The sequence below is a fragment of the Megascapheus bottae genome, chromosome X (assembly GCF_031878675.1).
Source record: "Megascapheus bottae isolate mThoBot1 chromosome X, mThoBot2.hap1, whole genome shotgun sequence".
In the NCBI taxonomy this organism is placed as follows: Eukaryota; Metazoa; Chordata; class Mammalia; order Rodentia; family Geomyidae; genus Megascapheus; species Megascapheus bottae.
The window spans coordinates 38,182,842-38,194,834 of NC_143547.1; the positions used below are offsets into that span (position 1 = coordinate 38,182,842).

At 40.8% G+C, this 11,993-nt stretch overlaps 1 long non-coding RNA gene across 1 annotated transcript; it reads left to right on the plus strand.

Moving 5' to 3' along the window:
* Positions 1 to 5,980: 5,980 nt before the first annotated feature.
* On the plus strand, positions 5,981 to 11,151 carry LOC150040886 (uncharacterized). Its single transcript, XR_016533859.1, has 3 exons — positions 5,981 to 6,141; positions 9,837 to 9,911; positions 10,375 to 11,151. It is a non-coding gene; the product is annotated as an uncharacterized LOC150040886 (long non-coding RNA).
* The last annotated feature ends 842 nt before the right edge of the window (positions 11,152 to 11,993 follow it).

Genomic DNA, 11,993 nt, shown 5'->3' on the forward strand with positions numbered 1-11,993 from the left:
GAGGGCACACTTGATTTGTGAAACTCCACATACCTTGAGTATGCTTGTTGTCTACAAATAACATAGAAGATAAAGTATTGAGCAAGACAGGTAAAGAAAGAAGAAATGTTCACCATCTTTGGCCATGAAAGAAATGCAAACCAAAACCACCTGGAGATTCCACCTCAGCTCAATTACAATGGCCATTATCAAGCACTCTAATAACAACAGTTGCTGTTGAGAATTTGACCAAAAAGGAACACTAGTATGCAGTTGGTGGGAGCGTCAGCTTGTTCACTTTCTCTAATAGACAGTATGGAGGGTCCTCTAAAGGCTAAACAGAGAGCTCCCTATGACCCAGCCATCCAGTTCCCGGGCATTTATCCAAATGACCACAAATACAGCCATATTAAAGCTACCAGCACTACCATGTGTTATCATTGCAGCGCTATCATTGCAGCAGGATTTACCAGGGCTAAGGTATTGAACAGACCCAGATGCCCCTCAGTAGATGAATGGATCAAGAAAATGTGGTATATGTACACAATGCAATTCTATGCTGCCATCAGAAAGAATGATATTGCCCCATTTGTAAGCACATGGAGAGACTGGGGAAAAAATCATATTAAATTACTTAAGCCAGAAATACAGAAACACAAACTCCATGGTTTCCCTCATTTGTAATAATTAATATATGTATACGATTGTGTTAGCTGAGGTTCACCATGCGTCAATAGCTATGTGCATATGACTACATAAAATGATGCTAAGTGAAATGACCTCCACTCTGTGAAGTTATTTATTCTTCCTCACATTTTTTCCATATATTTTCTTGTCATTAACAGAAGGGTTACATTATATTCACCAGATAGATGAAGCATTACTTCACAAACTTTGATACCCTTTCTCATGTCTTGGTCCCTTTTCCCTCCCCTCATCTCCCCACATCTTGTTTCCCCCCCCTTTCCTATCAGATTTCAGATAACCAAATAAGCATATATATATAATGAATCAGATAACAAGGTGAAATACTGTAACAGTATGAGATAACCAAGGGACAGCAAAAGAGACGAGAGACAGCATAGTTCTTTAAGGCAACAATCACTCATTACATGGCTTTTGTTTTTATATCCAAGAGGTCCTTTCATTTAGCTTCATACTGTATGGCCTTATGTATCTAGGATTTCCTCTGTTGTAAATCTCTACTAGGAGAGCCCAAGGTTTCTAATGATTATGACAAATGAGGGAAACCATTGAGCCTAGGTTCCTTTGAGTCTGGCTTACTTCACTTAATGTGATTTTTTTCTAAGTCTTTCCATTTCCTTACAAATGGGGAGATGTCGTTCTTTCTGACAGCAGCATAGATTTCCATTGTGTACTTCCTTACATTTTTTTTTCTTCACAGTCAATGTTTGAAGCTCATGTTGTCACTGCATGTACTTTTGGTACCCTCTGTATTGTGTATATCTGAATTAGGGAAGGGAATGGAAACAACAAAACAGTGACACAAAGTACAGAGGGAGAAATAACACAAAAAATGATATTTGAGAAATGACCTTTACAACTAGGGAGAGAAGTTGGGAAAAGAAAAATGAGAAGAAAAGAATGGGCAGGTAAATATTCTCTAAGCATTGTTCTCACTACATTACCTATGCAACTGTAACTCATCTGTCCATCACCTTGACAAACTTAAATTAAATACAAGAAAATAAAGGAGGAAAAGGCTGAGTAATAGGAAAAGAGAACAACGAGAATAATGGAAACCCTGTTGTGCAACGCAAAGTCATTTTTGGGCGATGGTGGGTAGTGGGCCTTAAGACACACTGTTGCCTTGGGAACTGTTCATGAGCTGTTCAGCTCAAGGCTATCACTCTACCACTTAAGCCATAGTGCCACTTCTGATTTTCTGGTGGTTAATTGGAGACAAAGAGTCTCACAGACTTTCATGCTGGGGCTGGCCTAGAACCATGATTCTCAGAGGTCACCCTGATGAGTAACTAAGAATACAGGTGTGAGCCACAACCACCCAGCTTCTAAGTAAACTTTAAAATATGGTCTACAACTAATTTTTTAAATCAAAAAAGAAACAAACTAAAGAATAAAATTAAAGGATATAGAATGGCTTCATTTGAGAATCTGCAACTCAGAGCTGAGGAAGTGAAAGTGAATCACTCTACTCTTTGGTAGAAAGTGAGTTCATTCAGTCCTATTTCATTCATTCCTTGTTCATTCATTACTGACAATTCCCTGCACTGTCTCATTCACTCACTCATTTTCACATTGATACTCACATTCATTCCTCATAGTCCAGTTCATTCACTGATGAGTCTTCAGCAGGAAGCTGAACATACATCTTTATAAAGCATCTGTAATGTCCTGTGACACATGTCCTTATCTGTGTAGTGATCATGGTTTCCCCATTTTCTTTGCTCATGGCCACTGCTGAAAGATTTTGACGTAGCTCTTAAAAGATAGACAAATAAGCACCCATTCTCCGATACATATGTATACATATATACATATACATATACATAGATATATATATATATATATGCTTCTTCAGCAAAAGAAAACTTGTGCAATTGAATCGTGCAGATTGCTGTGCTTATCAGGATCTGGTACCTGGTTCAAAGACTGAAGAGCTACTTATTGTCTCTGGTAGCAAAGTTTCTCCCTATGGAGAGGCATACAGGAAGTATTCATTGGGGTCCTAGTCCATGGAAACCCTCCTCACCCCCACAGAGGCTCCAGAGAGCAGAAGTTGGCTTCAGTAAAATTTATTTTACAGGGCAGCTGTGTGTCAGGCACTGTTGTATGCATTTCCCTGCATTAAATGGCTTTTGGTGCCTTCCATCGTGATACCTAACTTCAGTCAATGAGGTCTTGGAACATCATGGTGTTCCAACCTGTCTTGGGCCTGCACTAGGAATTGGGAGTGGTCAAGGGCCCACATATCTCCCACACATTCCAGGTGTCTTCCTTGTCCCTTCATATTCCTGCACACCCCGACTTCCTGATACCTGCTGAGATCCAGGAAGATTGTCCGGGACCTTACTCAGCTGTTCTCCGTTCTCTTACCTGTGTCTTCTCCTCTCCACCCTCAACCCTCTACGCTCGTCCCTCAACCCTTGCCCCTGTCTGACCTCTCCACTCAGAAAGCTCTCTACTCAGCTTGGGATTCAGAAGCAGGCAGCAGCAGCAGCTGAGATTAAAAATGAAGCTACAGCTGGCGCTGGTCACTGTGAACTCCCACCCTAACCCTTGTCTCACTTTCATCTCCTCAGTGCCCTCCAAAACAGAGGCATACACACACACACACACACACACACACACACACACACACACACACACACACACACACACACACACACCAGTTCAGACTCTCACTATTCTCACAGCCAGCTTCACAAGGCCCAACTAAATATACTATGCTCACAAACTGGCTAGCTACACAACTGCCTGCCTGCCTACCTCCTGCCCTATGCCCCTCCTGCCTGCCACCTGCAGCCTGCCCAGCCCTGAGCTGGCCAGCCTCCAGACTCCTCCCGGTGTCTGAACTGGGTCCCCAGCATATCTTGACCCTTCCACTCAGGTCATGGGTTGCTTTCCAGTAAGTTCTCCCTGTCCTCTGGCCAGGGACCTGCAAGGTGAGACAGACTTGCCTGAGGGGCTGGAGCTGGTGTCCTCATCAACCCCTCTCTACTTACTCTGCGCAAACTGAAAGGTAGTTACAGGGCTTGTGAATGTATAAAACCTCCCAACATCCCACACCCCAAATTGTGTAACTCATTTCAAGTACAAGGTCCACTGAATATTACTGATGTATTAGTTCATCTTTTCTCTCAGGGTTTGTTTGTTTCCATTTGCCCTCCCCAAATCAAATGTGTATTAGGTAAAAGTTACAGGAATCTAAAATATGACAAAAGGCAAAAACTTTTTAAAAGAACCAGAAAATATAAAACACTCTAGTTTCCACTTCTTGGCGTTTATTTTGATAAGCATCATTGTATATGATCATGGGCACATAGAAATTGAGCCCTGTGATGCTCTCCTCACAATATCTTCCTTTCCTCTCAATCTGTGAATGTTGAGATTGCTGTATAATCCATTGTTTCCAAGTGTAATTCTTTTAATTGTTAGTATCTACTGAGTTTACTTATACATGTATATTCACATTAAATCATTTTTAAAATATTTTATTAAAGAACTTATTAACATTTATTTTTACAGCATATTTCACATGTCATGCTTAACAAACCAATATTCAAGAAGGGAATCTCTGTATCCAATCGACAGCACTTAGATTTAAGAACATAATTAAAATTAAGCTCAGGTATATATGTCATAGATACAGGTTAATATATGTAATAAAACATTATGTCAATAAAGTATAAAGCACATCATAGTTTTCATGCCTATGTAATTATATTTATATCTCCAAGATCATGTCTATAACCTTGGGTACACAAATACTGACTCATCGCTCTTGTACTGTTTGGATCTAATATCCATATATTAAGGATACCATGTGCCTGTGGGATCCCACATTCTAATTATTTCAAAGGAAGGAAACCATGCTGCCCACATTTCTTGGGGTCCATTTCTGTGCCTCCCATTACATTCACCAAGACTTCAAAAAATAGAAAAATGGAAAAGAGGCATACAGTCATAAGCCCACAGATGGTAGCTTCTCCCCATTGGCTCCTCAGCCAAGAACATACACCAAATGTCTGAATGTCTCTTTTGCTGTCCCTTGGTTACCTCATATTGTAACAGCATATTACCTTGTTATCTGATATATTGTATATATGCTTATTTGGTTATTTGAAATTGGATAGGGAAGGGGGAAATAAGGTGAGGGGCAGGGGGGTGGAGGGAGGGAAATGGGGACCAAGACAGAGAAACGCTATCAATGTTTGTGAAGTAATGCACCTTCTATCTGGTGAATATAATGTAACCCTTCTATTAATTACAATAAAAATATATTTAAAAATACATGTAACTTGGAATGTGGGGGGAAAACATAAAAAGAAGAAAAGAGAAAAAATCCTCTTCTCAGGTACAGCACTAAATTTTGATACATAGATATCATTTCTGTGTTTTGATGCTGAGTTGTGCATAGTCCTTGTGCATTCTACTACTCAATTTTATACCGTTTCCTTGAATGTGTTTTCCATTATTTTATTTTATTGCCATTGTAGACCAAAAAAATACAGTGTAGCTCTGATTGTCTAGCTTCACAAATAAGAAGTGACCTCTTCTGGGGGATTTTTCAGCATTAACAGTTTTATCCTTATCGTCTCTTTTCTGACATAAAACTCTTGTGTTGCTTTACTTTCATTTGATTCTTTCAAGTACTTGCCTTGCAAGGAGGTTTGCAGTGTTCATGGGGTCAGATGAATCCAAGGCCCTTTACAACTCACCTCAATGAGAGCCTAGATGTCAGGACTAACAGATATTCAACAAACTAAGCATCCTCCCCCTGGGTTGACCACGATCTCCCAATAGAATATTAAAGTATTACTGGTTTTGCTTTTGTTTACAAAAAAACCCAGAACTCTAAGAGTGAAGCCCTTTCTCCTTGGGCAATAGCGTAGACAGCATGGTCTATCTAGACAACTTTGGCTGCACATGTTCCTATGTGCAATGCTGCCCAATCAGCCAAGTGCCCTCTCAGCCAGGCACAACTATTACCTAGAATGTTATAGCCAGGCTTTGGAGCTGTGCTTCATCATGCTAAGAAGGCTTGTATAATCAGTCCTTGAACAAGCAGCTCCCAAACCTTCCAAAACCCACTGTAGTATACAGAGCAAGGCCAGGAGGTTGGCCTCACCATGTTTACATTACTGGCCATTGAGAAACACTGAACCCCGGGAAGCAGCCAATCAAGATACAGTATTCACAGTATCTCCAGGCCACGTGGAAGGGCCAACCGTGTGTGTACAAAGCTGTCCAATCAGAGAGGAGCTTGCAAGCTGGAATTCTGTTGACACCCCAGGCAGTTGTTGGCAGGCTGGCCGATGGCAGGGCAGGCTTCAGGCTTCATGCTATGAACTCCTGGCTACTGGCTACCAACAAGGTGCTTAGGAGGGCAGCTGGATCCAGACCAGGAGCTTCAGGACCCCAGGGTATCGTATAGTTTCAGGGGTTCCGGACATTCAGGTGGGTCACAAACGGTCATGGTTTCTCTGAAACTGCATTGGGGAAGAGGACAGCGGGAAGATGAGTTCCGTGTGGCTAAATGGCATTTAATGAATGGGAGTGGGTTACTGGAAGGGTCCACATTGGTGTGTAAGAAAATAGCCCCGCACACCACTTGGGAATGGGCCTGGTTGGGGACCTTGAGAGCTTCCAGAGTCCAGTCAGAAGGGTCGCAGTTTATGTAAGGGTCTTGTTGGTAATGTGTGGTCAGTTGGGTGGGTAAGGCCCATGTCTGCCCCATAAGGCAGTACAGGAACAGGGGACATATGAGTAAAACTGAGATGCTCCTGTGGTATCCATGATGTCCAGTGGATATTCCAGGATTGAGTGTTCAGCACAGGGACATATGGGCCATTTCTTTCTGGAGGTAGCTGGGAAGATGGGCCTGGTTGAGGAACTTGAGGGCTTCCAGAGTCCAGTCCAAAATGGCTCAGTATATGTGAGGGTCTATTACATACTGTGTGGTCAGTTGGGCAGGCATTCCCCATGTCTATCCAATAAAGCAGAATATGGACAGGAGACACTTCAGTAAACCTGAGTGCTCCCGTGGCATCCAAGATGTCCAAGGGATACCCCAGGATTGAGTGTTCAGTACAGGGGCACATAGGTCATTTTCTTCTGGTCGTATCTGGTAGTGGCTTAGTTTTTCCCGGGTCACTCAGTAGGTCCCTTGATTGGTGCTCAGTAAATCTACACTGGGCCACATGGAGACAGGGAGCAATGCAAAGCTTTGTTCCAAGTTAAGACTTGGTAAGACCCCTGCCAGCAAGCAGGCAAAGACTTACCTTTTGACATGCTGCAGAGGGACAGATCCTCATTCTAAGGAAAGAGAGCCCCAGCTTGACATGCTGCTTTGTTTCTGCTTCTTTAAGATGTCGTTTTCTTTTTGCTTTACTTTCTTTTCCCTTTTCTCTGTTCCTTCCTTCCTTCCTTTATTCCCTCTTTCCTTCCCTTCCATTCCTTGCCAGCCTGTTTGCCTGCCTGCCTTCTTTCCTTCCTTCCTTCTTCCCTTCCTCCCTTTTTCTTTCTTTCTTTTCTCTGACTTTCTTTTATGTTAATTGACAGTGGGGCATGAATTCCGGACCCGATCTCTTTCTCTGAACCTTCTGTCTAAAGGCCAGCTCCTTGCTAGTTTATGCTGCAATGCTACTTCCACTTTTATGGGGATTAACTGGAGAATATCTTCCAACGCAGTTTTCTGCCTGGACTGGCTTCGAATCCCAATATGTGGATCTCAGTCTCCTAAGTAGCTTGCATTTCAGGACTAAGACACTGGCACAAAGCTCAGAAGTACTTTATCTCTGTCATAAATAGGACATGACTTAAATTAATCTCTCCCCACTAAGCTACACATGCAATCTGGGAGCTCTGATTTTTTTTTTTGGAAAGCTGGTTTTCTAAAGAGAAAATACCATCCTCAGACAGAACAGCACATGTCCACCTTTTAAGTGTCTCATCCTGTCTTCTATGGAAAGACCTCTACATGCTGAGGTATTTTATTATTGTATTTAATTTTGAATAGTAGTTCAATGGATTTGCAATTTAATGATGCAGTGTATGAACACAATGCGGTGTGATCAATGCCAACCACATCAACATTCTCACTCAACCCTCACCAAATACCCCCTTCTTTCCTTGCTCTTTATAGGTTTGTACTTATTGAATTCCGGATTTCGTTCTCCCCTCCTACCCCCTGTCATATTTTCCTCATTCTGTTGCTGCTAAAGTCTTATAAGGACATATGAATAACAGCAGCTGTTGAAATACAGGAGTTGACACATTTGTCATATGTTTTTTTTCCCTTCCTATCTTTTTTCGTCAGGAGTGGGGCTTGAACTCAGGGCCTGAGATCTATTCCTGTGCCTCTTTGTGCTCAAGAGTACTGCTTTGCTACATGAGCCACATTCCTTCAGTTTGTGAGTAGTTAATTGGGGATAGGTGACTCACAGGGACTTTTCTCCCTGGTTTTCTTGGAACTGGGATCCTCAGACCTCAGCCTCCTTAATAGCTAGGATTACAAGATTCATCCACCAGCCCAAGGCTTCCCAAGTGTTTTAAGAGCAATAGGGTTACAGTGTATGCCATGGGACTTGGAATCATGAAACAGTCTAGAGAAGATGTCACTAATCTTGCTGGGACCTCTTGAAATATAAAATGAAGAAGCTACATATACATAAGTCAAACACTGCTTCTAGGGGAATGGGAATGTGACTGAGTGATAGAATGCTTGCCTAACATGCATGAAGACCAGGGTTTGATAACTCACTACCGCATACACAGAAAAAGCCAGAAGTGGTGCTGTGCTCTTGTACTAGAGTACTACCCTTGAGGAAAAGTTCAGGTAGAGTTATCGAGTCCCGAGTTCCTCCACCAGGGTTCCACAGTTCTTAGATAGGCAGGAATCTCCTGCAAACACAGCCTAAGTTGACAATATTCTTAGGAAAGGAAGAATGAAGACATGCATCAGGAAACTAAATTATGGATGGGATATTTCCTTCACATCAAATTGCACTGAAGTGTTTAGGAAAGGAGTGTGATCTCCCAATCTCCACATTTTTGTTCAGTTCCTATCTGATTTGGATTTTCAGAGCCACTATTAAAGGGTCAAGTTCATTAGTATTTGGAGCACATTCTCAAGGAACTCTTGACTTCTGTCCATTTTGGAAGCGCAGAGCAAGGCAAAGGATCCAATGAACAGCAGATGCAGAGATAAGAGCTCACAAAGTCACCTCAAAAGTGGACCTTTAGACCTGAGATATTTATCTCCAGTTAACCTACAGAAAATGGGAAGTGGGGCTGGGCTCATGGGTAGGGCAGTAACCTTGAGCTGAAGAGCTCAGGAACAACACCCAAGACCAGGAGTAGGATGGTAGCTGGGAGCTGAAGAGCTCAGGGACAGCGCCTATGCTGAGTTCAAGCCCCATGACCCACAAAAATAAGTAGACCTTTAATGATATTTATTATCAAGGTAAATCTTGCCCATTTACTAAACATTCATCAGCATCCATGCCATTTTGTTGATTAGGACCATAGTATTCTTTGACCTGGATCTTCTTTTATATATATATATATATATATATATATATATATATATATACTTTATAATTGCAAAACATGAGAAGGGGTATCAATGTGTAAGAAGTCATGTACCCACTACCTCACGAATGTAACTGTAACCCCTCTATAAATTACCCCAACAGTAAAATTTACAAGAAGTAAAAATGTAAAGGAGAAAAAAATAACATTTTGCTGGGGTTTAAATAAAAACTGATCCTATTAGACATTTTTATTTGTAATGATTCCAGGCAGTTTCTCAGTCCTGTGTTCCTTTTCTGGCATTCCTGAAGGGTGCTCAAATGTTTGGTCTTCTTGTTTCCATTATAGTATTTGTAGTTCTCTTCTCAGTCATTCTAGATATGAAAATAAATATATATGTATATTTAATTTTGGCTACTGTTGCTGTTTTTGATTACTAATAAAATGGAGAGAAGTTATTTTCTTTCAAGTTGTGTTTCCAGCCTATTGGGAATGTGTTTGTTTTGGCTGTACTGAGACTTGAACTGAGAACTTTATGTCTGAAAGGTAGTTATTCTCTCCTAACATCCATACATATAGCACTCAGAACATAAATTTCTCATTTATTTCCTTTTCTACAGAAACAACCCTTTATTTGAGGTAATGATACATTTTCCTGCAACAATACTACATGATTAAAAATTGCTCAAGTGAAGGTATGTATATTATATTCACCCTGATTATTACTGTGTCTTGGTATTCTTTTTAATATTCCAAACCTCCCTCTAACTTTTCTGTCATTTGAAAATACATTTATGTGCTCATATACCTGAATAATATTTTCTGATGCCTGGAGTTCTGAGTAGGCAATTTTATACTTTTAAACTTTGAAAATTACACCACTTCCTTCCAGACATTTCTGGATTCAGAGGAGAAATATGCAAGCACTATTATCAGGGTTTCTCCATAAGGACAAGATTTCTCTCTTGTTGCTATGAGAGGCTTTGTGATATCAATTGTCATAAGTTAATTCTGGTATGTACTGATGTGTCTATATCAGGATTTTGCCCATTACCAGAAGCCTGATTGAAGCTGAGAATTTGCCTTACATACACATGTATTTTTAGATCTGCAAGCACAGAGATTCCGACTGACACTGTTTTTCTTTTCTTCACCCAGGATATTATCCCAGTTAATTATTATCACCTCTGAGGTGACTGGAGGTTGTGGCACACGGGCCAGGGTCACTGCAGTATCGTGACCGGGAGCAGCTTCAGCGGATAACAATAGTTCTTCAGCCCTGCAACTGAAAAATGGCCTCCAAGGAAATGGCAACCCCTAACAGAAGAAAGAAGCCGTATACAAAATCTGCCAAAAACGTTGAGGAAGAATTACCAGCAGGCTTTGAAGTGGAAAAAGTACTGGGCCGTCGTGTGGTGCAGGGCAGGGTAGAATATCTCCTAAAATGGAAGGGCTATTCTGATGTACATAATACCTGGGAACCAGAAGAGAATTTATACTGTGCTGACTTAATCACAGCTTTTATAAATTCTGATGAACCTGCTTTATCTTCCAGCGAGTGTGATGCTAGCACAACCAATGCTAGAAGTGAGGCTGGTGACAACCTAAGGGGCTTTGCTAGGGGTCTTGAGCCTGAAAAAATACTTGGTGTCACAGAACATAATGGAGAAATGATGTTTCTCATGAAGTGGAAACGTACAAATGAAGCAGAGTTGGTGCTAGCAAGAGAGGCTAATTTTTATTGCCCTTATATTGTAATTGCTTTCTATGAAAAGAGACTGTATTGCCCAGGAATATAAAACAGTTATGGTGGCTAATAACCTTTATACATGTATACGCATAGACATGCATATGTCTGTCTATACACATACCATCTGAGTCTTGAATTGAGGCTGTGAAACAATAACTACATTCTAATAAAATCAAGTTTGGCAACTTGCTGTTGAAATTGGTATTTATGGCAGTTTGGACATTATTTTGCATCATATATAGTAAAGGCTTTCTGGGGTTACTTTCTCTGTCAGAAAAGAATATTTGCTCAGTTGCTCTATATCGTCAGCCATATAAAACTGGGTATTCAAAATGTTAGGCAAACATTTTTGGCTTTGGGATGATGTAAAGAGAGTTTACGGTTACTTTGTTAGGTAAGGGGTACTCTACTTCTTGAACGTTGGTACCCTTTCCCTTGCTTTTCTCTCAATTTCCCTTTCCCCACCCCTCCAAATCCTTTTGTTTGCCCCCTTACATTACCTCTTTCAAATAATTTTATGTGTGTGTGTGTGTGTGTGTGTGTATGTGTGTGTGTGTGTGTGTTGGTGTATGTTCATTCATCCATATATGTGTTTGAGTGTGTGTGTATATATATATATTTACATATATATATAGATAGATAGATATATGTAATGCCAGTCCTGATGCTTGAACTCATGGCTTGGATACTGTCCTTGGGCTTTCTCAAGTCTAGGGCTTTACCCCTTCATCCACTGCATCACTTCTGGATTTTTCTGTGTATGTGGTACTAAGGAATACAACCTAGGCCTTCATGAATGCTAGGAAAGCAGACTACCAATAGGCCACGATCCCCATCAAAAATATATTTTTGGGTTTTTTTAATTTTCCTTTTTTTTTGGTACTAAGGATCAATCTCAGGACATTACACTTGCTAGGCAAGCGCCTTGTCACTGAACTACATCCTAGCCCTCAAATGCATATTTACATGTATATATATATATACATGTATGCTAATAAAGCTGGTACAAAGTCAGATACAATAACAA